Here is a 27,820-nt window from a genome sequence, read left to right as displayed (position 1 = left end):
ATTCACCCCAAGTGCTATATCTAGTCACCTCTTGAATACATTCAATGTTTTGGCATGAACTACTTCCTGTGGTAATGAATTCCACAGGCTCACCACTCTTCGGGTGAAGAAATGTCTCCTCATCTCCATCCTAAATTGTCTATCCCAAATCCTCATACTTTGACCCCTGGTTCTGGACACACCCACCATCGGGGAACATCCTCCCTGCATCTACCCTGTCCAGTCCTGTTAGAATTTTATAAGTCTCTATGAGATTCCTCCACCACCACTTCCCCCCCCACCCCCGCCACCGCCACCCTTATTCATCTGAACTCGAGCGGAAACAGTCCCTGATTTAGATAAGTTTTTGAAAAACAAGGGAGTGTCAGGTATGAGGTTGCAGACAGAAAGTGGAATTGAGACCATAAGCAGCTTAGCCTTAATCTTATTGAATTGGTTAGTAAGCTCAGAGGGTCGAATGGCCTACTCCCGCTCTTAAGTCCTTTGCTGTGATGTTCTTGTGAGATGTAGGACAGGACAAAAGACAACGCTTTAGGGGAACATTACTCCTGGTGGTGAATTGAATTAAATTAGGTTTATTGTCACATGTAGGCAAAGTGGAAATTTTACAAGTTGCTCCTTACAGCACCATTCTAGGTACAAAGATAGCTAGGTACAAAATCTTAGGTAGAAATCAAAGATGAGGACAGTACCTAGGGGAGTGAGCATGTCATCCAGAAGGGGAAAGTGAATGGTCAGCAGTGTCATCAGAATGAGGTCGCGAGAGCCAGAGAGTACTTAAAATGACCCCAAGAGAGCATCTGATCAATTATGCTAGCATAAAGCTAGCATGACCACATGAGGTAAAGGGATCGAGGGTCCAGCCAGATTAGTTAGCAGCAGAGTTTACAGAGAGAGGGCACTGAGGGAGGAAAGGAGGGGAGTGAACTCAGAAGAGGGCAAACCACAACAGCAGAGATTTCACTTGATTTGATTCATTGCAATCACATGTATCTAAGTACAGTGACAAGTTTTGTTTTGTGAGCATCACAGGCAGATCATAGCAAACAAGGACCTACAGGTCATAGGGCGCTTAGACAGAATGAGGCATACAGGGCTACAGTTAGACAGGAGGTGCACAAAGCAAGATTAACATTATTTGAAGTTAGAGAATCCATTCAGCAATCCATCCTCTGTCGTAACCACTTTTGTTGGGCAGTGTGTTCAAGCTGCTGTATCTTCTACCTGCGAGAAGAGGTTGGAAGAGAGTATTATTGAGTTGGGAGGAGGTCTTTGATGCTGTTGACAGCCTTTCTGCAGCAACAAGAAGTACAAATGAAGTCGATGGATGGAAGGTTGGCTTGCATGATGTTCTGGGCTGTGCTCACAACTTTCTATAGTTTCTTACGGTCCTGGGCAGAGCAGATGCTGTACCAGGATATGATGTATCCAGATGAAATGCTTTCTGTGGTGCGTCTGTGAAAGTTGGTGAGAGTCTTGAGGAAGAAGAGGCATTCTTGTGCCTTCCAGTCCAGGGCAGATTGTCTGTTATCATCAGATGGAGGTGGTTATGACAGAGGAGGCCTCAGTCAGAGGTAGTAGAAAGAAGGCAGGAAGGAGTGACATGTTTGCAGTGATGTTTGTATGGGTGGGACCAAGATTTTAAATGAGAGCTGAAAGGGGATTGAGACCCATGAAGAAGGGTATGCTGCCGGGGAGGTGGGGAAAGAACACAAGGTTTTGTTGATAAAGATGACAGCGCTGATGCAACAGGGCGGGCAGTATAGGTGGGAGAAATTACAGCAGGGCAGGGAAACTGCTCAGTGTGAAAAGTGTCATCTGTCAAAGTCATCCTTTCGATGGGCCACAAGAAGATCATAAGCAAGTGAATATACTTGGAGGGGATGGGCATGAGAGCCAGCCTGCGGCTCAGGTACAGGGAGAAAAAACATGAAGGCACAACAAAAGGTAAATGGAAGAAGAAAGGAAAGAAAACAAGACATAAGAATGAAAATGAACAGAAAGGGCCCTGCAAGAACAGTGCGCAAGGCAGAGAATGGAAAAGTAACTGATGAGACGTTTCAAGCTGGAACAGAAACACATTTCACAAGGACTTCCGAACAAAATCTCCATACTCTCATGTCTGTTAATCTGAGAGCTGTCTAAATTCAGTGCAGCAGACAGGATTGGACATATCTAACATTAGTGAGGTTACCCTGCATGCATGCAGCCCAGGGATACGATTTAAGAAGCCTTTCAATGGCTAGTCACCATTGCAGAGCCCAATCATCATGAGCCCAATGCAACAGCTAAACTCTCACTGACCCTAGATTCTCCCAGAGTGATTTTATTACTGCATGACCAGCAGCAGACCTCGGGCAGGGTGGTGTGGATTTGTTATCTTTCAATTAGCGTTACTCACTCAATCGTGAGAAGCAATCTCCCAGAGTAACACATCCCACTACTCTATTTCAATAATCAGCTGCACAATTACATTGCGGAGAGTGTGCGTGTGTGTGTGTGTGTGTGTGTGTGTGTGTGTGTGTGTGTGTGTGTGTGTGTCAGGGAATTATTCAAAGGGGGAAACACAGGAACATTGCTGAATGTGCAGAAACAAGAGGACATCCGAGGACACTGAAATGAATGCCTCAAGCACAGCCTTGATCTGCAGCCTACATCTTATTGTCTTGACTTACAAGTTTGCAACCCAGACTAAACATCATTCTGAAAAAAGGCATGTGAAAACTTTCACTTTCTGCGCAGAAGAGGCAGCAGTGCCTAATGGAACTAACATTTGAAGCTCACTAGATGTTGACTTTTGTTTTATCAAGTTTGTGCATGCTTTGAGGGTCATAGTCATAAAAAGGTACAGTGCAGAAACAGACCCTTCAAACCAACTTGGCCGTGCTGATGAGATAGCCGAAATTAACGAAGTCCCATTTCCTATTCATGTACCCAGCCAGTTGCCTTTTAAATGTTGTAATTGTACCAGCCTCCACCACTTCCTCTGGCAGCTCATTCCACACACGCACCACGCTCTGCGTGGAAAAGTTGCGCCTCAGGTCCCTTTTAAATCTTTCCCCTCTCACTTTAAACCTATGCTCTCTACTTTTTGATTCCCCTATCCTGTGAAAAGACCTTCCCTATTCACGCTATCCATGCCCCTCATGATTTTATAAACCTCTGTAAGGTCACCCCTCAGCCCCTGACACTCCAGGGCAAGTAGCCCCAGCCTATTCAGCTTCTCCCTGTAGCTCAAACCCTCCAGTTGCAGCAAAATCCTTGTAAATCTTTTCAAGTTTAACAACATCCTTCCTATAGCAAGGAGACCTGAATTGAACACAGTATTCCAAAGGTGGCCTAACCAATGTCCTGTACAGCCTCAACATGACCTCCCAGCTCCTATACTCAATGCACTGACTATTAAAGATGCATGTACCAAACGCCTTCTTCACCACCCTGTCTACAACTGATTTCACCTTTAAGGAACTATGAACCCGCACCTCCTTGGTGCATCAGCCCCTCTAGTCAAGGTCCTGTTGTGCTCTGAGATCATCTTCACTGTACACTAGACAACCGATTTTGGCATCATCTGCAAACTTACTAACCGAACCTCCTAGGCTCACATCCAAATCATTTATAGGGAAGCCAAAAAGCGGTGGATCCAACATCGATCCTTGAGGCACACCGTTGGCCTCAGGCCTCCAACCATCCTCTGTCTCCCACCATCAAGCCAATTTTGTATCCAGGTGGCTCGTTTACCCTGTATTCCATGAGATCCAACCTTGCTAACCAGTCTACTGTGTGGAATCTTGTCAAACATTTTGCTGAAGTTCTTATAGACAACATCCACCAGTCTGTCCTCATCAATCTTCTTTGTCACCTCTTTCAAAAAACACCTCAATCAAGTTAGTGAGACATAAGTTCCCACACACACAGCCGTCTTGACTATTCCTAGCCAATCTCTGTCTTTCCAAACACATGTTAAGCCCTATCTCTCAGAATCCCCTCCAAAATCCTAACCACTGATCAATCCAGTGTGGAGCTGGAGAAACACAGCAGGCCAGGCAGCATCAGAGGAGAAGGAAAATCGACCCCCTCTGAGGCATAACTTCTAGCCAATTTTGTATCCAAGAGGCTCGCTCTCCCTGGATTCCATGCAATCTAACCTTGCTAACCAGCCTACCATATGGACCCCTGTCAAATACCTTGCTGAAGCCCATCAAGACTACCACCCTGCCTTCATCAATTCTCTTCATCAGTTCTTCAAAAAACTCAATCAGTTTAGCGAGACATGATTTCCCACAATTAAATGCCAGGCCATTCCAGAAGGCAGTAAAGACTCAACCACATTGCCATGAGTCTGGACTCGCATCCAGGAAGGGATGGGAAAATTCCTTCCTTGAAGAGCATTGGTGAGCCAATTGGGTTCATGGAAACAAAGAAACAGAGACAATAGGTGCAGGAGTAGGCCATTCAGCCCTTCGAGCGCTCTCCACCATTCAATTTGATCATGGGTGATCATCTAACTCTGTGTCCTGTTCCTGCTCTCTCCCAATATCCCTTGATCCCTTTAACCCTGAGAACTGTATCTAACTCCTTCTTGCAAACATTCAATGGTTTGGCCTCAACCATTTTCGGTGACACAGGCACATAGTCGTGAAAATTCAATGACACTATCATTGTTACCATGGTATCTGAAACTAGAGTTAAGATCCAAATTTCTTCATTACTTGAAGTGAAACTCCACCTTTCGAGCCCACGCTCCCTAAGCATGAATTGGCCTCTAGTCACATAACGCTATCGCCACCAACATCGTGCCATTACAGACCGTCTCCTGATGCTTCAGGCACATGAATGGCACTGCGTGGTAGAGATAACATGAAGCACGATACCAGCTTCCCTACAAGTGACCACAGGCGTTTTTGGTTTTCACAGTTTCTGAATCCTGTGTCTCCCTCATGGCCTTTAATATTCAACCTTTGCCTTCCTGATCAAGGCAATCCGATATTTTAAAAGATACATAATGTGGATATGTTGGTGTCGGATTCGGGTGGACAATGTCAGAAGTTATATGGCACCAGGTTATAATCTAACATGTTTGTTTAAAACCCCAAGCTTTTGGGCCACTGTTTCCTGAGCGAGTTGATAGACGAGTGGTATTATTGCGGAACTGTTAATTCAGAGACCTAGATAATGTTCTGGGGTCCCAGCTTCAAGTTCTGCTAAAGCAGATAGTGGAATTTGAATTTTTTTTAAATCTGGAAGTCTAATGTTGACCATGATTCCATTGTCAATTAAACCCCTCTGGTTCCTTTAGGGAAGGAAACTGCCATTCCTACCTGGTCTGGCCTACATGTAACTCTAGGCTCACAGCAACGTGGTTGACTCTTAACTGCCCTCTAGGCAATTAGGGACGGGCAATAAATGCTGCCTGGCATGCATGTGTAAGTGTGCGCGTGGTGTGTGTGTGTGCGTGGTCTGTGTGTGTGTGTGTGTGTATAGGTTAATGGGTGTGCCTCTTTTAGTGTTATGGTGATTTAATGAGTACAGAGCACTCTGACCTGAACTCTGTGGTTCAGGCCAATGTGTAACAATGCACAGTTAGATTATATAACCTCTGCTCCATTTCTCGAATAGCGGACAATTTAGTGATGTTTGCTTGCCCTCCCTTGACCACAGCAAGGGAGTTTCCTTGAGCCCTTTCAATCTTCACATCCTGGGATGGTGTTCAATTTCCTGGAAGGTCGTGTTATGAGATAGATTGCTGTTAATCAGGCTGTAATTAGTTTGAGAGGCTTCATTTGGACAGATCTGCATTTTGTAGGCTGTTTATGTAACTTATCTAGTGCCTGCTCTGGCACTGTACTGGAACTTTCAATTAATCAGCATCTTCTATGTACTGTTTATAAAAACGCAACTGTTGGACTTGCACCAATTCATAGTGCAAAGGTCTGTTTAGTCTCTCACTATCTCTTTCACTATCTCTTTCCTTCTTTCTTGGTGTCTCACTGTCTCTTCCACTGTCTAAAGCTGATTCTACAATCCAGGTCTCCAACTGGGTAAATGCATTGGAGCTGATGCAGCAACTCCCCAAGGTTGACAGCTTGATTGCTAACACGGTAAATTGAGCATCTGAAATTCAATTAGCGTCGTGGTTTGGAGCCTGTGAAACTTGTCAGATTGTGGAGCTGGACTGTTCATGTCTTTCTGGGTTTCGTTTGCCCACGGCCAGAGCATCGCTCCAGGATAAACACAAACGAGGAACACCACCTTGCAGTTTGCTGATGCTAATTCTTGACAGCAAGAAAACTTCAATTTATATAGTGCCTTCTATCTTGTAAAGTGTTCTCAAGTGTTACATAGAAGAAGAAAGAGAGAAGAACTGACAGAAACACACAATATTCTTAGGGGAAACAACATAGCAGACATAGAAAAGTCTTTTCCACCTGTGCAAGAGGCTAGGAAGCTGGGCATCATCTCAGAATAAAGCGTCGCAAGTTTAAAACAGGAATGAGCCAGGTATTTCTTCACTCTATGCATTGTGAATCTGTGCAATGCTTTACCACAGAGAGCTGTAGATTCTGGGTCATTCAGCGTATTCAAAGGTGATTTTTAATCAGTAGGGGGATCAAGGCTTATAGGGTAAAAGCCAAAAAGATGAATTGACCATTATCAGATCAGGCGGGAGCTCATTGAGTGGTGAAGCAGACTCAACGGGCTGAGTGGCCTTCTCCTGCTATTGTGTCTTATGGTCTTACAGGATCATTATCAGACCAAGTCAGGGGCTGGGGGGTGGGGGGTGCATATTAGGTACACGGGCTGACAGATTGGTCAGAGGTTGAAGTAAAAGAAAGAGAGCAGTGGAAGAAGAGAGATAATGAGAGCTGCAGATGCTGGACAATCCGAGATAACAAAGTGTGGAGCTGGACGAACACAGCAGGCCAAGCAGATTTACAGAGGGAATTCCAGAACTAAGAGTTTTGAAAGGCGCTGTGACAAGAGTGGGGCAAGAAACACGTAAAGGGGCAGATTAGGACGAGTGCAGATTTCTCAGAGAGCATTGGGCTGGAGGATGTTTCAGAGAGAGAGAGGAAGACTGAGCTGTAACTACAGAGAGATTTAACACACAGGTAGGAATTTTTCAATCAGCGTACTGTTGACCTGGAAGCTGTTGCAGCTTGACTACCACAGCAGTGATCTGTCGATGGGACTTGGGGCGAATTCATTTGGTGGCAACCTACTCTTAACAAGCTCAAGTTGATTTTGGGTGAAGGGTGCATGAAAAGGTTGGTGAATATCTTCCAACATTGAATGAGGTGATGCTGGAGACCCTAGAGCAGGCAGTAAATAAAAGACTCTGCTTCCACAGAGCTAGATAAAACCCTTGATGGGATTGGCACTGTGCCCCCCTTGGCACGAATTTCCCTCAACGCAGTTTACTTTGGAATCTTAAGGCTTTGCAATCACATTCCCCTCCAGGAAATGGAGATGATCACGACATCTGAGGGAGTGCTACTCTGTCACAGACACTGAATTTTCGATCAGACGTTGTGTCAAGCTTCTGCCTTCAATTCCAGTAGATCGCCAGCAACCCTTATGAAGCCCCAAGCCGTTCCCAAACTCCTTGGAGTCAAGGCAGTACGTGGAGGAGAAATTCGATGGATGGCTCCAAGATCCAAGAGCTATTCATGAGGTAAGCAAACATTTGTTATGAGATTGGCCAGGGATAGCTGACAACAGGAAATCAGGCAGAGTTCTTCTGCTGCTCTGAGCAAAAGAAAACATCGCTTGGGATTGTTGGTCTGATATCTCTTCATTCACTTTGGAAGCCACCGACAACCTTAGAAACGTGGAAAACAGGTGAGGAGTAGGCCATTCGGCCCTTTGAGCCTGTACCACTGTTCAATATGTTCCCGGCTGATCATGCAATCTCGGTATCCCGCTCCTGCTCTCTCTTTGCAGCCCTTGACCCCTTTATCGATTCCCACTTGATCGAACGAACTGGCCCCAACAGCTTCCTGTGGGAGAGAATTCCACAGGTTCACAACTCTCTGAGTGAAGAAATTCTTCCTCCTCTCAGTCCCGAATGGCTTAGGCCTTATTCTTAGACTGTGGCCCCCAGTTCTTCCCTAACGTCAGGAAATTTGTGGACAAACAGGAGGCTGGAAGAATGCAGCAAGCCAGGCAGCATTTGGACGAAAGGAGCAGTCAATGTTTACAGTATTATCCTTCTTCCAAAACATTGACTGCCTGGCTTGCTATGTTCTTCCAGCCTCCTGTTTGTCGACCTTGGATTGCAGCATCTGCAGAATTTTTGCTTCTAATCAGGTCTTCATCTAACCTGTGCAGTCCCATAAGGATTTTACATGTTTCTACAGGAATCCACCCCTCATTTCCCTAAACTCCAGCAAGTACAAGCCCAGTCGATCCAGTCTTTAACCTTGCGCTCTATCTGACTCGATATACTGGGTCAGCCCAACGCTTACCCAGCTCAAGCCTTGGCCTAAAGCTCTTCTAGAAAGAACTGTTCCACTTAAGAAAAGAAACTTGGCCTGAGGACATTAGAACTGCAGCCCAGCATGAGTTGGCAAATATGAAGAGCCAAAAGCTGACGCAGTGAGGAAACAATTACAAAACTGGTATTGATATTGTCGAACATGACTTAATTTAGTCACTAGGCAGCCAGCTGGATAGTCACCAGTCATCTATCAATTATATAGATTTTGCAAATGATCAAGGAAGTTTTCTTCTTAAGAAGAACATTTATTTTAATTTTAGTCTGACATTAAGTTGCGTTATTAGCAATGTCATTTGGCAGTGTTGTCAGGAAGCTTTCTCATAATGCATCTGCTTTGTCGTGACTCTCATAAGCATCTCAGAATTACTTTAATAAAACAGCATAAGAAACAGGAGCAGATTAGATATGCCTTATTCGCTATTTGACTTTCAATAAGGTCATTGAATAATTTAATTCAATGCTACTCATGTTTTTGATCACTTTATTCTAAGTGCTTGAAAATGTATGTATCTTGGTCTTAAATATATTTAACACGAAGTGCAGATCATATTTTGTGTAGGCATATGTAGCAGCCATTCATTGTACATATAAATTTCCCACAAACATTGACCCTTAAACTTTTGGCCAGGCATAAGACTTTTAAAAAGCATTGAAATAAAAAGTTCCTTGTGTGTTTCTGTTTTGCAGTGAATGTACATAACTCATGGGAAAGAACAGGGGTCAACTGGGCAAAACTGATGTCTAATCACTTTTGAAAAGTAAGACTGACCCACTCTCCCAATTTTGAAGAAACAACAAAATAACTTCATTAGTTCTAAAGAAGGGTCACTCAATCTGAAATGTTAACACTGAGTTCTCTTCACAGATGCTCGCTGACCTGCAGTGCTTCTCCAGCAATTTCTATTCTTGTTTCTCATTTACACAGCATCTGCAATTCTTTTGGCTTTTATTAAGATAATTTCATTGCCTGCTCATCTCCACAATCACTGAGCACAGCCCTTGATCTCAATTGTCTCTCATCCTTAGACCACAACTTATTGCAGCAAAAGCTGTGTTCAGCACATCAATAGGATTGATACAGAGGAGATATCCATTTAAATACACATAGACAGCACACATCTAAAGCAAACATAATACAATAAAATTCATTTTCGCGTAACAACTGGTTCTGAAATGCACTGCCAGGTGGTCTGGTGGAGGCAAATTCATTGGAGGATTTAATGAGGGAAATTGATGATCATTTAAAAGCTCTTACTGAACATTTTTCTATTACTTGCTAAATTATCCACATAATTTATTTTCTTCCTCTCCATTTTTGTTTTGGTCACATTTCGTTGCTTTTAAGACATCCCCCAATCATTAATTTTGGTTTATCATGAATCTTGGCCATATTGTATGCATTTTCTTTCAATTTTAATCATGGCTTTGAATCTTTCCTAGAATCCTGCTTCCTCGCTGGAATATATCTTTGATGTAACCTATGAATTATTGAACACTTAAGACCAGATGTTTTTAAAATTGAATTCACACTCCACCATCTGTCATGGTGGGATTCGAATCCAGATTCCCGGAACATTATCCAATAATATCATGAGGCCATCACCTCCCAAGCAAGATTTGTAAGAACAGCAGATGCTGGAGTCAGAGATAACACAGTGTGGAGCTGGAGGAACACAGCAGGCCGGGCAGCATCAGAGGTGCAGAAAAGTTGATGTTTCGGATCAGGGCCCTTCTTCAGAAAAGGGGGTGGGGAAAGGAGCTCGTAAATAAATAGAGAGCAGAGGGGTGGGGCTGGGGAACGCAGGTGGGATTTGTGTCAGTTTATGTGGCGACCTGCAGGGGAGATCTATCGCAGTGTCCCAGCTGATATTCAGCAGGCCTGGCAGCATCTGTGAAGAGAAAAACAAGGGTCAAGAACTGAAGACAATCTGACGAAGGGTCAGTGGACTTGAAATGTTAATTCTGTTTCCTCTTCACAGACGCTGGAGACCTGCTGAGGGCCTGTTTTCATTTGTTTCAGACCTTCAACATCCACCGTCCTTTGCTTTATTCCAGCTATCGTACACATCCCTCAGCCAACATTAATGTCAGCAGCATATCTGGGTCACAAGCAGTTTCTGGGAGCCTTCTGCACACAAATTGGCAGGCTGTATTTCCTGGATTACCACAGCCACAACAATTCAGAGGGATTCCATAGGTTCTTCAGTGCCTTAGGACTCCTGAAGGTGCCGTATAAATGCAATCCTTATTCCTTTACTTAATCTATCTGCACTAAGAGCTGTCTGCTTACATTTCCAGCCACATGGCTGAAGCAGAAATTCAAATGGGAATTGCAACGCTTTGACATAGAGGATATGTTGAGGGAGAGGGTGCAGGGGGCATCCCCCTCTCTTCTACAAAAGTCATTGTAGATACCCATAGCAGCCTGCGGTTCTTGGGAATTACAGCATCATTTCCCAAAGTGGGAATTAGGACCACAAGCTCATGAAGTCATGATGGATGAGGCAGCCTCAGAGTTCTGGCAAAGTTGTAACAATCATTAAACCCCAGTCCCGCTCACCCATGGAGAGGGGTCACAAAAATTTTCCAACCTTGAACAGGGCTCACCATGGGAAAAGCCTTGGAAAGCCGGTTGGGATATCTGGAAAGCTGCAACACCACATCCAGATCTGGGCTAAGCCCTCACGCTTTTGAAGATTTGTATTGGTAGAGTCATAAAGTCATTCAGCGCAGAAACAGGCCCTTCAGTGCAACTCATCTGTGCTGACCAGACATTCCAATCTGATCTAGTCCCATTTGCCAGCATTTGGCCCATATCCCTCTAAGCCCTTCTCATGCATATACCCCTCCAGATGCCTTTTAAATGTTGTGATTATACCAGCCTCCACCACTTCCCCTGGCAGCTCATTCCATACACGCACCACCCTCTGTGTGAAAAGGTTGCCCCTCAGGCCCCTTTTAAATCTTTCCCCTCTCACCTTCAACCCATGCCTCTAGTTTCGGAGCCCCCTGTCCTGGCGGGGGAAAAAACATGGCTATTCGCCTTACCCATGCCCTTCATGATTTTATAAACTTCTATAAGGTCACTCCTCAGCCCCCAACAGTCCAAGGAAAATATCCCCAGCCTATTCAGCCTCTCCTCGCAGTAGACAAAGTGTCCAAACATGTTTTCAACACACATCTCCTGCAATAATGTTTTCAGCCAGCCATTGCGATTCAAGTGTCAATCTTTGAGTAACAAATGGTTTTCCTCAGCAAGTCTGTAGTGAAGAATTACCAACTGGAAGGGGTACTCCTGTACTGAGTTATAGCTTGATGGCTAGTGCTGTAGTTCTGTGCTGTGAAACGTTATGGGTTCAACTCATCTGGGTGCCTAAGTCAAGGATCTGCTGAGGGAGAAACAAAATGGCTTGCTTTTTCATCATTAGTGTAATATACATGGAGATATAATCAAACTGAGACCCTGTCAGCCTTCCTTGGTGGGCATAAAAGATTTGGTGGCACTATTGCTCAGAAGGTGCCCATACAGAAATGAATCATTGTATGACAATCGCTGCTATATTTCTTGCAGCAAATGACACTTCAAAAGCAGATCATTGCCTGTGAAGTGTTTTGTGATCTCCAGGAAGATGCTCATGGGGATGCAAAGCAGGCGCTCACTGGGGGAGATCAGGATCTTCCTCTGAAATTTGTTGGCCCTGAGCAGTAAGACTGGCACAGGGAGGGCTTGCCCCACGTTCTCCAACCACCATGGCACATTGGTCAAGGCGGCAATCGCAGCCACACAGCAGCGCCACCAGGTTTTTCCGCGACTCAGTGGCCCAACTGAGGACCACTTCCTGCCCACACTTCTCTCTGCACCGGGACCACCCACAACCACGATGGAGGCGATTGCCCAGCGGGTCTGGGTGACCCTCTGTGTGGCCCGCGGAAGGCTCCTGGGGTGGCAATGCCCATCCCTCCCCCACAGCTGACACATGGAAACAAAGTATGCCACCTCATCACAACCCTATGCTCAATTTGCCACAGCCTGCTTGCCATTACGGGCTCTTTAGCCATTAAAACTTTCTCAATGAGGGTGCATTGGCATGGAGCTGCCCTCTCCCCTGCCTTGCAGCCGCAACAGTGGGCACTACCAGGGGGTGGCATCACCAGAGCTGCCAGCTCTCTCTCGTCGATGTTGCTGGTGGGGTTTCGAAGGGAGGGTGGGGAGCTGACGCCTTGAGGTCTTGTTTAGAACTATCTACTGTTGCCTTGGAGAATCTAGGAGAGCCTTCCAACTGGCCAGGCCACACACTGCACTCCTCACTTGTTTAAAATACACGCTGCCTTCAGTAAACCCTGCGTCAGCAGACAATAGGTCCCCAGACAAACCGCACATGGTTGAGATTTTCCCAAAGTCATAGCAAAATCCAGTTGTGTCCCCTCTGATTCTCGGTTTCCCCCATAAGGGTCAACATCATCTCAGTATTCACGCTGTCAAGCCCCTTGAGAATCCCACATGAGTTCGCCTTACATTCTTCATCATGCCAATGAGCACCAGCTATACCTGCTCAACCCTTCCTCACAAGGTAACTCCTTCATCCAAGGAATCAGCCTCTTGAAGCTTCTGAAGTAAATGTGCTCCTCAGTGGAGGGCCAAACTGCGTACACAGTGCTTTGGAGAGGGTGCAGAGGAGGTTCACCAGGATGTTGCCTGGTATGGAGGGTGCTAGCTATGAAGAGAGGTTGAGTAGATTAGGATTATTTATATTAGAAAGATGAAGGTTGAGGGGGGACCCGATAGAGGTCTGCAGAATCATGAGGGGTATAGACAGGGTGGATAGCAAGACGCTTTTTCCCCACAGAGTGGGGGACTCAATTACTGGGGGGTCACGATTTCAAGGTGAGGGCGGAAAAGTTTACGGTAGATATGCGTGGAAAGTTCTTTACACAGAGGGTGGTGGGTGCTTGGAATGTGTTGCCAGCGGAGGTAGACACAATAGCATCACTTAAGATGTAGCTAGACAGATACATGAATGGGCAGGGAGCAGAGGGATACAGATCCTTGGAAAATAGGTGACAGGTTTAGACAGAGGATCCGGATCGGCGCAGGCTTGGCGGGCTGAAGGGCCTGTTCCTGTGCTGTAATTTTCTTTGTTCTTTGTTCTTTATAGAGAAAAATGGCAGATCGAGTTCAATCTGGATGAATGTGAGGTATTGCATTGCAACAAGGATAGGACTTATACAGTAAATTTAGGGCTTTGGTTAATGTCGTAGAACAGAGGGACCTAGGGCTGCAGGTACATAATTCTTTGAAGTTTGCATGGCATATAAACAGGATTGTTAAGAAGGTGTTTGGCACGCTGGCCTTCATTGCACGGTCTTTTGAGTATAAAAGCTGGGAAGTCACGTTGAGGTTGTACAGGACGTTCGAGGAGCCTATTTTGGAGTATTGTGTCCAGCTCTTGTTTGCCAGTTATAGGAAGGGCATTATCAAGCTGGAGAAGGTTTAGTAGATATTTACCAGGATGTTGCTGGGTTTGGAAGGTTTAAGCTATAAAGAAAGGCTGAATAGATTGGGACTTTTTTCACTGGAATGTAGGAGGTCGAGAGGCAATCTTATAGAGTTTATGAAGTAAGAAATGATGTAGATAGTGTTCATGGCAGTTGTCTTTTGCTTAGGAGGGGGATATCAAGAGTAGAGAGCACATTTTTAAGACAAGAGAGGGGCAAAACGTTTACACAGAGGGTGGTTTGTGCATGGAAAGAGCTTCCTGATGAAGTGGTAGATGTGGGTATAATTATAACATTCAAAAGACATTTGGATGAGTACATGAATAGGAAAGGTTTGGAGGGATGTGGGCCAGGAGCAGGCAGGTGGGACTAGCTTAGTTTGGGATTATGCTCGGTGTGGAAGGTTCTGTTTCTGTGCTGCATGATCCTGTATGGCTGACCCACTAATGGGATGTGCAGTTCTAATATGACTTTCCCACTAGTTTTGTTTCATCCATCTTGTGATAAATGCAACTTCTCACTTTCTATAACAGCTTCCTTAAACTGGAGCTTCAGCTCAGCCAAAGGAAGGCAAATGGAGACCCCTCTGGCAAATGGGCACTGGCCAACTGCTGTGCCAACGCTCTGTCAATCCTCTCTTTTCTCCTTGAAGGAGAATAAAGAGCAATGTTCAGTGGGCAATCTCATCGGGGCATCGGAAAAGAGCAAAATGTGATTGATTTCACCTTCTGCTGGCCTGAAGGCTGTGATTCACATTACGGGGGCTTTCAGTTAGTTGCAATCTGAACCATTACCACTGGAACAGACCCACATGGTGTTGGTGGAAAGAGTTGGGAATCATAACTGAAACATGAAAAAGCAGGAAACAGCAGAGAGTGCTGACTCACTCTTTCACCATAACGTTGCTTCATCCACATTCCACACTTAACAAACAGACATCAAAGCATGAGAGAGAGAGAGAGAGAGAGAGAGAGAGAGAAATGAAACAGGATGATCCAAAACTTGTCGGGCTCCCGGATGAGTAATGGACTGGCCAGGCAAGTGGCTTGGTCGAATGATCTTGAAACGTGGTTCTACATCTTCCAGGAGAGTCAGTCATCCTCAGATGACCATCTCCCACCCCTACGTTTTCACCCAATTTAGTTCCACATTTCACGCTGAAGCTTTTGAATCTGGCCCCCTGAGAAACGTCAGGTAGACCTGATATCAGAGTGCTTCTGGATCATTGGGGTAGGGTGGGGGCGGACTGTGCCAGTTTCCTTCATATGTCACTTTTTGCCATTAGGTGGGATGTTATTGTCCAATATGTGAGTGTGCAAGGTGAGTGGGCAGGTTACCCAGAGTGGGTGGGTGGAGAAGGTAGTTGGGGGGGGGGAGGGCTGACACCCATTGGTGGGTGATGAAGTCAAGTCAAAGTGGGGGAGGCTTGTCCAGGCAGTCAGGGCCGGGGCGGGGGTGAGGCAGATAGCTGGAGGGTGAGGGGCAAGGGTTGTACAATTGGAGGGTCGGGGGTGCAAACCGAGGCAGAGGGTTGTTGAGGAGCCGGAAGGTCACCCGGTGCGGTGGGGAGTGGAGGGGGAGATCAGCTTCGATGGGATGAGCCAGCAGATTGGCTGGGGCTGTAGTGGTGTGATGGTAATGTCACAAGTAATTCCGATCACCAAGCTAATGTCCTGGGATCATGGATTCAAAGCCCACCATGGCAGACGGTGAATATTAATCTCAATGAAAGCTACAGCACAATATTGAATGTGAAGGCTGGCCTATCGGAGACCAGGTAACCATTGTCAATTGTTGTAAAAACCCACCAGGCTTGGAGACAGGGGACTATTGATTTAATCTGTTCAACGTTTCCTGCCCAACTAGCCATTCAGTTTTTCATTTAATTCACAGGATGTGGTCATCATTGGCCAGGCCAACATTTACTGCCCATCCCTAATTGCCTAGAGGGCAGTTAAGAGTCAACCACATTGGCTGTGGGCCTGGAGTCACATGTAGGCCAGACCAGGAAAGGATGACAGTTTCCTTCCCTAAAGAAACCAGAGGGGTTTGATTGACAATGGAATCATGGTCAACATTAGACTTCCAGATTTTTTAAAAAATTCAAATTCCACTATCTGCTTTAGCAGAACTTGAAGCTGTGTCCCCAGGACATTATCTAGGTCTCTGAATTAACAGTTCCGCAATAATACCACTCGTCTATCAACTCCCTCAGGAAACAGTGGCCCAAAAGCTTGGAGTTTTAAATAAACTTGTTAGATTATAACCTGGTGCCATATAACTTGTGACATTGTCCACCCCAATCCGACACCAACATGGTGATCATTAATTCCATATTCTGTGTTTTTTTTTCAATTGAATCCAAATTCCACCCTCTGCAGTGGCAGGATTTGAACTTGAGTCCCCAGAACATTCCTCGGGCCTCTATTAACAAACCAGCGTTAACTCTGATTTTCTCTTCATTGATGCTGCCAGACCTATTGAGCTTTTCCAGCAACTTCTGTTTTTGTTCCAACATAATACCACTCGGCCACTACCACTTCTGGGTTGAGCAAGGCAGGGATCTCTCTACCTTCAACCTTAGCTCAGGGACAAAAAGAGAGGAGGGCCCCACAATGGCTACAAAATCTCGAGGTGGCTAACTCCACCTGTCCTCCCAAAGTCAGGTCACTCCTCCACCAACACCCCCTGCTTTTTGAGACTGAGTCTCTCTAACTGGCATCTATCGTTTTCCACCACACTGGCACACTGTCCCTGACTCCCTGAAATCTCCCTCCCTTTACTCTGGTGAGATAAAGACTTCAGAGTTCCCTGCCTAGCCATGCTGCTCGAACACTTTAACTGCAGCTTCTCGGAGGCGCTGAGGAATGGGGAATGTAATCAACATTTTTGGAATTATTTTTTCAAACGCCTTTGGTTCACGGGGTTGCAACCACTCCGGGCAGATGGATTGGCCTTAGAAGGGAAAGCTTTATGAGAATGCTCTCTTCTTCTTGTGCTCAGCATCCTTGTACAATTACAATGGAAAACATCAGCAATGCAGCCTTAAGCCACACCAGACGCAACGCATTTATTAATTTTCTGATGGAAAGTAGAAAAGAAACAGGCCATTCAGCCGCTCTGGTACATTTGGATAGATCAATGCCGTGGCTCCAACTCCCTGCTGATGTTCCATAAAAGTCACCTAACAAATTGGCAACTGTATCGAGGTGATATTTATTACATATATGGCCGAGGGAATCGCTGAGCATTTCACACCTTAGTACACAGTTTAGAAGAGGTTTACATGGAACACAAAGAAACCCAAGGTAAGATTTCAAAATGAAGAAGCAAATCTTCTGGTGTCCCAAACAAAGACCACTCACAAAAATGAAAGGTTTGAAAACAAAAGGAGCAGATAAACAACTCGTTCATCTCACCGCTGGCTTGTAGACTATGTTCGAGCAGAATCAACAGCCTTTCTTTGTTGACTTTATGGCAGTAGTTATGCTTCGAAAGTACCACTTTGGCCGAGAAACCCTTTGCATGATTTGGAGTTACTGGGGGAAAGCCAATTCATAAAAAGGTGAGTTTCAGTGAAAGAGTAAAAGTCTCCTGTACAGAATTGCAGATTGTTACAGCTTGTCAGAAGACCATTTATAGAAGAGGTGTAGAATTCCTACAGTGTGGAAACAGGCCCTTTGCCCCAACAAGTCCACACTGCCCCTCAGATATCCCACCCAGACCCATCCCCCGAGAACCCACCTCATCTACACAAGCCTGAACACTACAGGGTAATTTAGCGTGGTCAACCCACCTAGCCTGCACATTTTTGGGCTGTCAGAGGAAACCGGAGCACCCGGAGGAAACCCACGCAGACACGGGGAGAATGTGCAAACTCCACACAGACAGTCCCCCAAGGCTGGAATCAAACCCGGGTCCCGGGTGCTGTGAGGCAGCAGTGCTAGCCACTGAGCCACCATGCCGCCCTTAGAAGTTGGAGTTAGTTAGAATCCCTACAGTGTGGAAACAGAGCTTCGGCCAAACAAGCCCACACCGTCCCTCAGAGTATCCCACACAGACCCACCCTCCTATAGCCCACCTAATCTACACATAAACATCTACATTTGGCTCATTATGACTTATTACCATTTTCCTGCCTTTTCCCCGCAGCCCTGCACATTCTGTCCATTTAAATAATCTTCAAATGCCCTCTCGAATGTCTCATTTGAACCTGCCTCGCTTCCAGGAGGTGCATTCCATCCACTAGTTGCACACTATGGGGGGTGTGTGCTTTCCCTCGCCTTGCTTTCACTTCTTTTGCAAATGTCTGTTCCTTCCCATTCCGAAAACCCGAGGCCATTCGGAATTGATGCTGCCCATGACCTAATTCACTCCAAGATCCATCCAGCTCTGCAATCACCTGCAGCCCCATTATCCTACAAAGCTCCTCTAATTCTGGCCTCTTGAGCCAATCTGGCTGGGAAATCCCCCCCAGTTTATCGCCACATAACTGCTGGCAATTCTCTCTCCTTGGCCTTTCTTGTTTCTCCTTTATGATGTGTTTTAAAAACGCATATATTTTGGTCAAGCTATTGTCACCTCTTGATGTGGCTGGATGTCATATTTTGCTTGTTGGGGACTGTTGCAATACAAGCTGTTGTTACATATTAGTCATTTCATGCCCTCCCAAATTCCCTTGAGAATGGGATGGTGAACCGTTGTGGTCCATGTGCTGCAGGAATGTATAATGGGGAATGAAGGAAAGATCTGAGATACTTTGCTTCTGTTTTCACATGGAAGAACATGAATAATGCAGCACAAATGATGGGGAACACAAGGCTTTGTGAGAGGGAGGAATTGAATTAAACCTGCATTAGTAGATAAAAAGCATTGGAGAAGTGGATGGATAGGATACTGATAAATCCCCAGGGCCTGACCAACTACATCCCAAAGCACTTAAGGAAGTGGCCCTAAAATTAGTGGATGTTTTGGTGAATCATTTTCCAAGAATTGAAAGATTCTGGAACTGTTCCTACAACCCCGCTATGTACGCAAGGAGGTAGAGAGTAAACAAGGAATTATAGACCAGTGAGCCTGAGTGAGAAAGATGCTATCATTAATTTTATAGCACAGTACTTAGAAAAGAGTTATAGAATCAGACACAGCCAGCATGGATGTACAAAAGGGAAATCACGCTTGACAAATTGACTGAATTTCTTCGAGGATGTGACTTGTAGAGTTGATCGGGGGGGGGGGGGGGGAGTCAGCGGATGTGGTTTATTTGGACTATCAGAGGGCTATCGACAAAGCCCCATGCAAGAGATTAAGGTGTAAAATTAAAGCAAATGAGATTACAGTACTCATAGAGCCATACAACATGGAAACACACCAACTGGTCCACGTCGCCCAGGTATCGTAAATTAATCTAGTATATTGAGATAGATAGAAAATTGGTCAGAAGGCAAGAAACAAAGAGTTACAAGCAAACAAGGCTTTAGCTGAACGGCAGTCAGTGACTAGTATAGTGTAGCATGAAGCAGTGCTAGGACCCAAGCTATCCACAATAGATATTAATACTTTAGATAAGGCAGCTACAAGTAGTATTTCAAACTTCACAGATTTGTTAAGCCTGCTGGAAGGGTAAGCTGTAAGGAGGATGCAGAGATATTGCAATGTGGTCTGGACAGGCTGAGTGAGTGAGCAAATACATGGCAGATGCAGTATAATGTGGATAAGAGTGAGGCTGTCCAGTTTTGTCGCAAAAACAGGAAGGCAAATCATTATTTGAATGGCTACAAACTGTGAAAGGGGAATGTTCAATGAGACCTCAGTGTCCTCATTCACCAGTCACTGAAAGTGAGTGTGCAGTGGGTAGTAAAGAAGGCAAATTGTATGTTAGCTTTCCTAGTGAGAGGATTCGCGTACAGGAACAAGGCCGCCTCTCTGCAATTCTACAGGGCCTTGGAGAGGCCACACTTGCAATGCTGTGTGGACTCTTGGTCTCCTTATCTGAGAAAGGACGCTCTTTCTATGGAGGGAGCGCCGCAAAGGTTTACCAGGCTGATTCCAGGGATGACAGGGCTGACGCATGAGGAGAGATTGAGCCAGTTATGATTGCATTTACTGGAGCTTGGAAGAACAAGGCAGGGATCTTATAGAAACCTATAAAATTCAAACAGGATCAGGCAGGGCAAATGCAGAAAGGATGTTCCCGATAGTGGGGGGAGTCCAAATCCAGGGGGTCATAGTTTAAGGGTAAGGGTTAAACCTTTTCGGACTGAGATAAGGAAAAATGTCTTCACCCAGAAAGTGATGAGTCTATGGTATTCATGTTACAGAAAGTGGTTGAGGCTAAAATATTATGTATTTTCAAGAAGGAGGTAGATATAGCTCTTGTGGCTAAAGGGATCAAGGGGTATGGGGGGGGGGAATGATGTATTAGGGTACTGGGCTGGATGGTCAGCTGTGGTCGCACTGAATGACCGAGCAGAGTCGAGGGGCCGAATGGCCTACTCCAGCTCCTATCCACAACGTTTCGATGGACACCCATAGTATAAATTGAACCAAGAATGGTAGAGTGAGCGCTAGCAGAGGGACGAATGGCCTTACGTTTGAGTCGCTTCAGCACCAGCTTTAAACCCATCAGACTAGTCTGAAAGCGTCTCGGTTGGGTCATGAATACAAGACCACCCCCCCCCCACCCCAGGAACACCAGATGCAGTAAGAGGGTCAAACTGGGACAACACAGGTATTAAAAGCCAATGACTCCCTCTGTAGCAAGAAACGAGCCGATAGGTTTGATTGTGGTATCTTTACTTCTGGATCAGAAGATCTGGCTTCAGGATGTGAATGGCTGCAGAGGTCTAAAAAGGGCGATTTAAAGAAAAACCTTTTTATCAAAGCTCAGTTCTCCTTTCAATGGATATAATCCTAGATGGTAGATAGCAAAGTGTGGGGCTGGATGAACACAGCAGCATCTTAGGAGCACAAAAGCTGAGTAGGCCCGAAACGTCAGCTTTTGTGCTCCTGAGATGCTGCTTGGCCTGCTGTGTTCATCCAGCTCCACACTTTGTTATCTTGGATTCTCCAGCATCTGCAGTTCCCATTATCTCTGTAATCCTGAATAGTCTCTAGTCTCCTTTCAACTGAAAGAGGGCGCTCTCTCAGCATCCGCAAGTTGGCATCTAGCGCCTTCTGCTGTTCAATAGCTGCTCTGCAGGATGACGACCTTCACTATTTCTTTTCCATCAGACCGCCTACCAACAGTGGTCTGCAAAGACCCCTTTGTCGTGTTGAAAGCAGTTTTGGGGCTGTTAGCGTGGAGATATCTGTGTTATGCAAAGCTCCAATGCACAAGGTCATGTCCATAGCTAATAAAAACAAAGGGTATTATTTTCTTCCCCTCAGTTATATGACTGCTTGCTTTCAAGTACAGGATACGTCAGTGGGAATTGATTTTAAAGGACTTCATTGGAAAGAGAAAAATGCTGCCGGATCCCTCAAGGTTGTGTTTTAATCGAATTGACCTTTTTAACGTAACTGTTCATTTGAACTATGGCAACTTGTAATTAAAACAAAAGAAGGGGGAGGTGGTGGGACGGGATAATGAGGATATTTTAACCAGATTTATCATGATATAGACAGATTCAATGAAGATATTAGGACCCTTCGTAAAAGTCAACATGTGTGTTTTTCTTGGGCTCTTGACTTCTCCAATTCACCTCACAGTGTTTGCCGTTTGTTGATCAAGTCAATTTGCTGCTAACTCCTTACTTCTGCCTCCAATCAATTCATTAATAGGATTATAGATTGTTATTTTGCACTGTCTCAATGCTTGACGTCAGTATCATTTGATATAAGCAGGAGGGTCTATTTTTAAAACGCTAACATCAACATCTCAAAGTTTGCCAAGTGTACGCGGCGGTGAGTTGCCAGGCTGCTCAGCCAAAGATTAAGTTCGTCTCGGTTTGTGTGCTATCCCTTCTACTTACTTCTGCTTCTGTGTTTTCCCATTTTTCACCAACCCTGTCTACAACAGCAAATTCCTCTGCCCTCCCTCTCCTCACACCCCCCCCCCTTCAATTCTATCCCCTCTGCCACTTCGCGTCTTTCCAAGTATATGCCAGTCACATGTGAGCCTCAGATTACCAATTTTCCAACATTGGCCCAGAATTCCTGGGACTTAAAGGTTTCCCTCTGGATACTGAGCCCAGCAACCAGGGGATCGAGTTTTGTTTTTAATCAAGTAACATTTTGCTCTTCCGATACTCACATTGACTCACAGAGAAGGTGTTACTCAGAAACAGGGCACTCTTTGCGCTTTCGTTCATGCACTGCACACCCATTCTTCGACTAGCCCTGTCAACGTTAGCTTCTAGATTCCTGTTTGCCACTGCCCGAGGCAAAGAGCCCAGGACCATTCAGAGTGCAAGGTCACTGTGTAGAGAGGCAGGTACAAATTACCACTGCTGCAGGCCTTGTTTACATTGCCTGGACTGTAAACTATACTGCAGTTAATGGGAATTACATCTTGCCAGAGGCATTCTGCCACCACAGTCCAACGGACAGGCTCGGAGCCTGGCCTATTAACTGTGGTGGGCCCAAGTCTTTGACAAATAATGGCAGCTCTCTGGAACACTGAAATAAAGACTGAAATTGCACCTTGTTCTGCTGTTGGGAAAGGGATATGGAACAAAGGGAGGTAAATTAATTGAGAAAAGGATCAGCCAGAACGTGAACGAATGGAACAGCATTGCAGAATTATTGTCTGAATGTCGTTGAATGGGCAGGCACTTCCCAAGGACAGGGTCACATAAACTTGGCTCATGCTCCTTTTGAGTGTAAAATGCTGGGTTGTTTTAAAATGTTAAAAGGCTTTGAAATACTACAAAGAGAGAAACTGTTTCCTCTGATGGGGGGATGCCGGATCAGAGGGGTGCAACTTTAAAATTAAATCTGGGCCATTGCAGGACTGAAACCAGGAAGTACAGAGCATGGGGAGCAGCAACTGACTGTCACCTCGACAGACTGACTGAAATAGTATCAGAGATAATGGTCTAGGCCCGAAACGTCAGCTTTTGTGCTCCTGAGATGCTGCTTGGCCTGCTGTGTTCATCCAGCCTCACATTTTATTATCTTAGACTGACTGAAATAGTTCGGTTTAACATGGTCAAGAACTAGATTAGAATTAATTACACTTTTTTTTAAGCAAAAAAAGAGAGACTGAGGGGAAAATACATTGAAACCATGGAAACTATTTTTTTGTCTGTCCAAAACCTCAGTCTGCGCAGACTTGGAGAGCCAGTCTCCTTCAGTGAAACGCATGAAAAGAACATTTGGAAGCAAATTGTTCCCTTTTGGGGAGCCATCAAAGTACTCCTCCCTACTTTGACTGTTTTTGTATGGGATTCTTATTGTGTCTGTATCAGCCCTTTATCCCGATGTGTTGCTTCACCAGGACTGGACTGTGAAGGGGAGGGATTTGCCTCACTTCTGAGCAATCCTCATTCCCCTGTATTAACTCATTACCAGTCTCTCCCACTCTGGTATGGCGCATTAGCTGGATTATCATGAGGACCCTTGTACCAGGAACAGGGCAGGCATTGTGTGAGGCCTTCATTAGAATTGCTTAAAAAGGAAGTCCTTCCATGTGATTTTTTTTAAAAAAACAAACAATCTCTCCAGAGTGTTTTTGTGCAACAATGTCTAAATAGGATAGCACCCTTCCGTGTCTCGTTACATACAAGCATGTGCAGAGAAACATACACGTGCAAACCAAAACTGCAGATGCAGCCATACACTGAAACGTACACAAATACACGCATTAACACAGATAACAGTCAGAGGCCAGTATCACAAATGTATACACAAAGAAAATATGGACGAAGGCACAGATACTGGGGTGCTAATACACACAGAAACCTTCGCATAAATGTATGCATCTTGTATATTCACTTACAAAAATACGCATAGACAATTAGAAAACAATAGGAACACATATGCAGACTCGCAAATATGCAGGTACCCATTCCTGAATACTGGATATAACCCTGTAACTACACAAGGCATTTCTATAGACTAGATACAAAGCCACAGAAACACAGGCACTGCAAAAAACTAGATACAAACCCACAGGTACACTCAGTCACTGCTATAGTTTGATGGAGAATTGAGGTGTGCCTGCCACTTACAATCTGACTCTCTAATGTTTCATTAAGCGATAACACTAAGAAACGCACACACGGGGAGCATTCCCCTTATCCAGTCTGGCTTTCTAATATTTCACACCGTTTTGTGAAGCTATGATAGAATCGTCTGCAGCGCCTCATTGACCATCCCTTCCCAGTACCTTCTTAAGATTAGAAAGAACCTCACCTCCCCACGCCCCACCACGAACACTTCTGAATTGCTCTCCCCTGTGTTCTAGCCTGGTGGAGAAACGGTTTATTGTGGTAACTGGTTTAGTGACAACTCTCACCACATCCCCGACAAAGTGTCACAGGGAATTGTGACCAGAACAGGATCTAGCCGGAGGCAGCCACATGTTACGTCGGCTAGAGGTCTGAGCTGACTGCAAAAAAAATTGTAGCGCCACTCTCTGATTTAATTCAGCGCATTCGCCGCCCTGATAACACTTCGTTGGGTGTCAAAGAACTCACGTGAAGCTGTCCCGAGTTTTGTGTGTGTGTGTCTGTGTGTATCTCCATGCGTGTGCCTGTGCGTGTGCAAGGGAAGTGTATCTCCGAAAAGCAGACGGAACACCCAACCCCCTGCTTCAGTCAATTGCGGTTTCACTAAAGTTCAATGAACCCGTTGATCCCAACGACAGAGAGAGCGGGAGAGAGAGAGAGTTGAAAAGGCACCAGCCCTTTTAACAAATTCATAATCGCTTTTCAGATTTGGCCAGGGTGTAATCAGAGATGTAAGACCTGCCGATGCTGGAGTCAGAGGTGTCATCAGTCCTCCCTACAGCCACGTCAAGATAGCTGCTCCAGACCATGACAGAATCGTTTTCAAAGCCACCTCTACGCCCACCGTCTCTAAAGGGGCAATACATAGATATGTAAAACAAATCCACCGCAGCACCTCACAACGAAACGGTGTGCGCCGTCCCCAACAGGGGGATAGCTGCGCCTGCTTTTTGTCTTTTGTCTGCCAGGTGGGAAGCCACCAGTATGAAAGCTATCATTCACGCCTGCTGCAATATTAGTTTCACAACGGCAGAGAATGGGACGTGTCCAGCTGCATGTACAGTACAGTGCGCACGCCTTTAATACCAGCAGCGGCCCGGAGCCGGCAGATGGAATTAAAAGGGCAACGCGTTTGCTGAAAGCTCATGCTGTCTGCGTGCTGCGCACTCCGGGGTCCTATCGACCCACCTCTCTCCTGAACACCCAGTAACGCGAGACCCCCTTTTTGACAGACCCACTCCCGTGGTCATTGGTACCAACCGTTCAGGAGTCTGCAATAAGCCCTTCCAAACCACGCCAGCCTCCGCCAACCCTCTCCGCTACCTCAGCCTTCAATGAGACACCCTGTCAGAAACACTTCAGGGGAGACTCTGCTCGGGTTGGCCGAGGTTAGTGGTGGAGAGAGAATGGCGCGGAAGTAGCCGCCCAGCGGCTGTGCCATCCTATTCAGTGGCAAAAGAAGGGCCGAGAGACCTCTTCTGGCTTGAGTGCATCTCAGAAGACTGGGTGTCTCGGGGAGAAACAGGCTCATGATCCCTCACGTCTCCTGGTTGTCACTTATAGGAAGATGGGGCTTTAGTAATGATTTGGGGAGCAGACTGAACGCACTCTCTGCCCAATACAGATCAGTAATTATAGGGAAAGAAAAGGGAATGAAATACCATAAAAAAAAGCCTTCACCAGGAAGAATAAAATGGATTTGGCAGGCTAGCAAACGGCTGAAAAGTTATTTTACTTTTTGGCATCAGTCACATGATTGTAGAATTGAGGAATGTTATTGAGGGGGACAATAACAACACGAAATTTTATAGGGTAGATTGATGTAATAAAGCCCTCTAACGTGCAATGTCCTCAAACAACATTTTACACTCCTTCACATAAAGGGAAGTTATATCTGCGGATTGCACGCTGGGTCAATCTGGGGGGGGAGGGGAGTTTGAAAGGCCCAAAGGCCTAAGCGAGAGTGCTTAGCCCAGAGAGAATCAAAGGCAAGGCCAACACAAGAGGGTTGAAGGGAACGGGCAGGTGAGCAATTGAGATCAGAGATAACGGGAACTGCAGATGCTGGAGAATACGAGATAACAAGGTGTGGGGCTGGATGAACACAGCAGGCCCAGCAGCATCTCAGGAGCACAAAAGCTGACGTTTCGGGCCTAGACCCTTCATCAGAGAGGTCCGAAACGTCAGCTTTTGTGCTCCTGAGGTGCTGCTTGGCCTGCTGTGTTCATCCAGCCTCACATTTTGTTATCTTGGAATTATCCAGCGTCTGCAGTTCCCATTATCTCTAGGCCAAGCAGCATCTCTGATGAAGGGTCTAGGCCCGAAACGTCAGCTTTTGTGCTCCTGAGATGCTGCTTGGCCTGCTGTGTTCATCCAGCTCCACACTTTGTCATCTCGGTGAGCAATTGACTTCGATTTAGCAGAATGCGGGGTCTGGAGGAGGTTATGGACTCCAGGAGCCAGTCATCTCCCACAGAAGATCCCAGCGTTGGCTCCAAAAGGAGTTGGGAGCTTCGTCCGGTTGGAGTCCTGGACGACAATCAGTGGATTAGGGGAGGGGCAAGCAAAGGTAGGGCGGATTGGGTTGGGGGGTGTCTGGGACTGAGACTGAGGTTGAGAAAGTGAGAGTTGTGCCTGGCTTGTGGTAGCTCTATGATATTCACTGAACAGGTCTTGTTCCCACTTTGCAAAGCTGTTAGTCACGATGCTGTCAACAGCGAGCTCAGAAAACCAAGAATAGTGCACGCAACGGGCACTTTATTTCAAAGCATGGAGTGCTAAACACAACAGACTGGTGATGGTGATATTGGGAACTGCAGATGCTGGAGAATCCAAGATAATAAAATGTGAGGCTGGATGAACACAGCAGGTCCAGCAGCATCTCAGGAGCACAAAAGCTGACGCCGTGAAGGGTCTAGGCCCGAAACATCAGCTTTTGTGCTCCTAAGATGCTGCTTGGCCTGCTGTGTTCATCCAGCTCCACACTTTGTTAGACTGGTGATGGTGTTCTGTAGGAGTTTGAATTTCTTGAGTTTTTCTTCATTCAAGTTACCCCTGCATGAGAGAGAGGGACAATCCTGAAGCTCACAGCCGCTCTCAGTGAGAAGAGTCGGTGCAAAGTGGCATTTAACACGAGGATTTACTTTCTGATCATCCTGTTAAGAGATGTTATCGCACGAGGCTCTGAAGCAGATGGGACTTGAACCCGGGCCTCCCGGCTTAGAGATAGGGACACGACCACTACAGTAAAAGAACCCTAAAATGAACTGCAGTTGCAAAGCAGCTCTCACACACAGACGGCCAGGAAGAGGCTGTATTATGAACGCACTGTCCTGGCCTGACCTGGGACTCGAACTGTTGGGTCATGCTCTAAAGCCGGGTTATCATTAGCGCCAGCACACTGTTGCAGTGAAACTTGTATCGTCCCGGTTACAAAAGGCTGACAGTCAGCCGTTCATCGTCAAGAAATTTTACTCCAGTAGACAAGATAAAAACCAATAAACTGCATCTTAACTTATTGGATGACTTCGCACAAACAGAAATTCATCTACCTCCTTAAGTCACATGTTGGAACAGGGAGTCGGATGTTTAAATAGTGGGTGGAAAATCACGTGGCCCAGCGCTTTCCCTGTGATTGGCAGCTCTCAGAGAA

The 27,820-nt window shown here is 45.8% G+C and overlaps 1 long non-coding RNA gene across 1 annotated transcript in view; it reads right to left on the bottom strand.

The window, feature by feature from the left end:
- Positions 1-24,701, bottom strand: part of LOC125452842 (uncharacterized) — a 103,228-nt gene extending 78,527 nt beyond the window's left edge. Inside the window, exon 1 of the long non-coding RNA XR_007247606.2 lies at positions 24,637-24,701. This is a non-coding gene — a long non-coding RNA (uncharacterized LOC125452842). The remainder of the gene's footprint in view (positions 1-24,636) is intronic.
- Between the last annotated feature and the right edge of the window lie 3,119 nt (positions 24,702-27,820).

This window comes from Stegostoma tigrinum, chromosome 4 (genome assembly GCF_030684315.1).
Source record: "Stegostoma tigrinum isolate sSteTig4 chromosome 4, sSteTig4.hap1, whole genome shotgun sequence".
In the NCBI taxonomy this organism is placed as follows: Eukaryota; Metazoa; Chordata; class Chondrichthyes; order Orectolobiformes; family Stegostomatidae; genus Stegostoma; species Stegostoma tigrinum.
The sequence above is the reverse complement of the archived record's forward strand: the minus strand, read 5'-3'. Positions and strand labels throughout refer to the sequence as shown.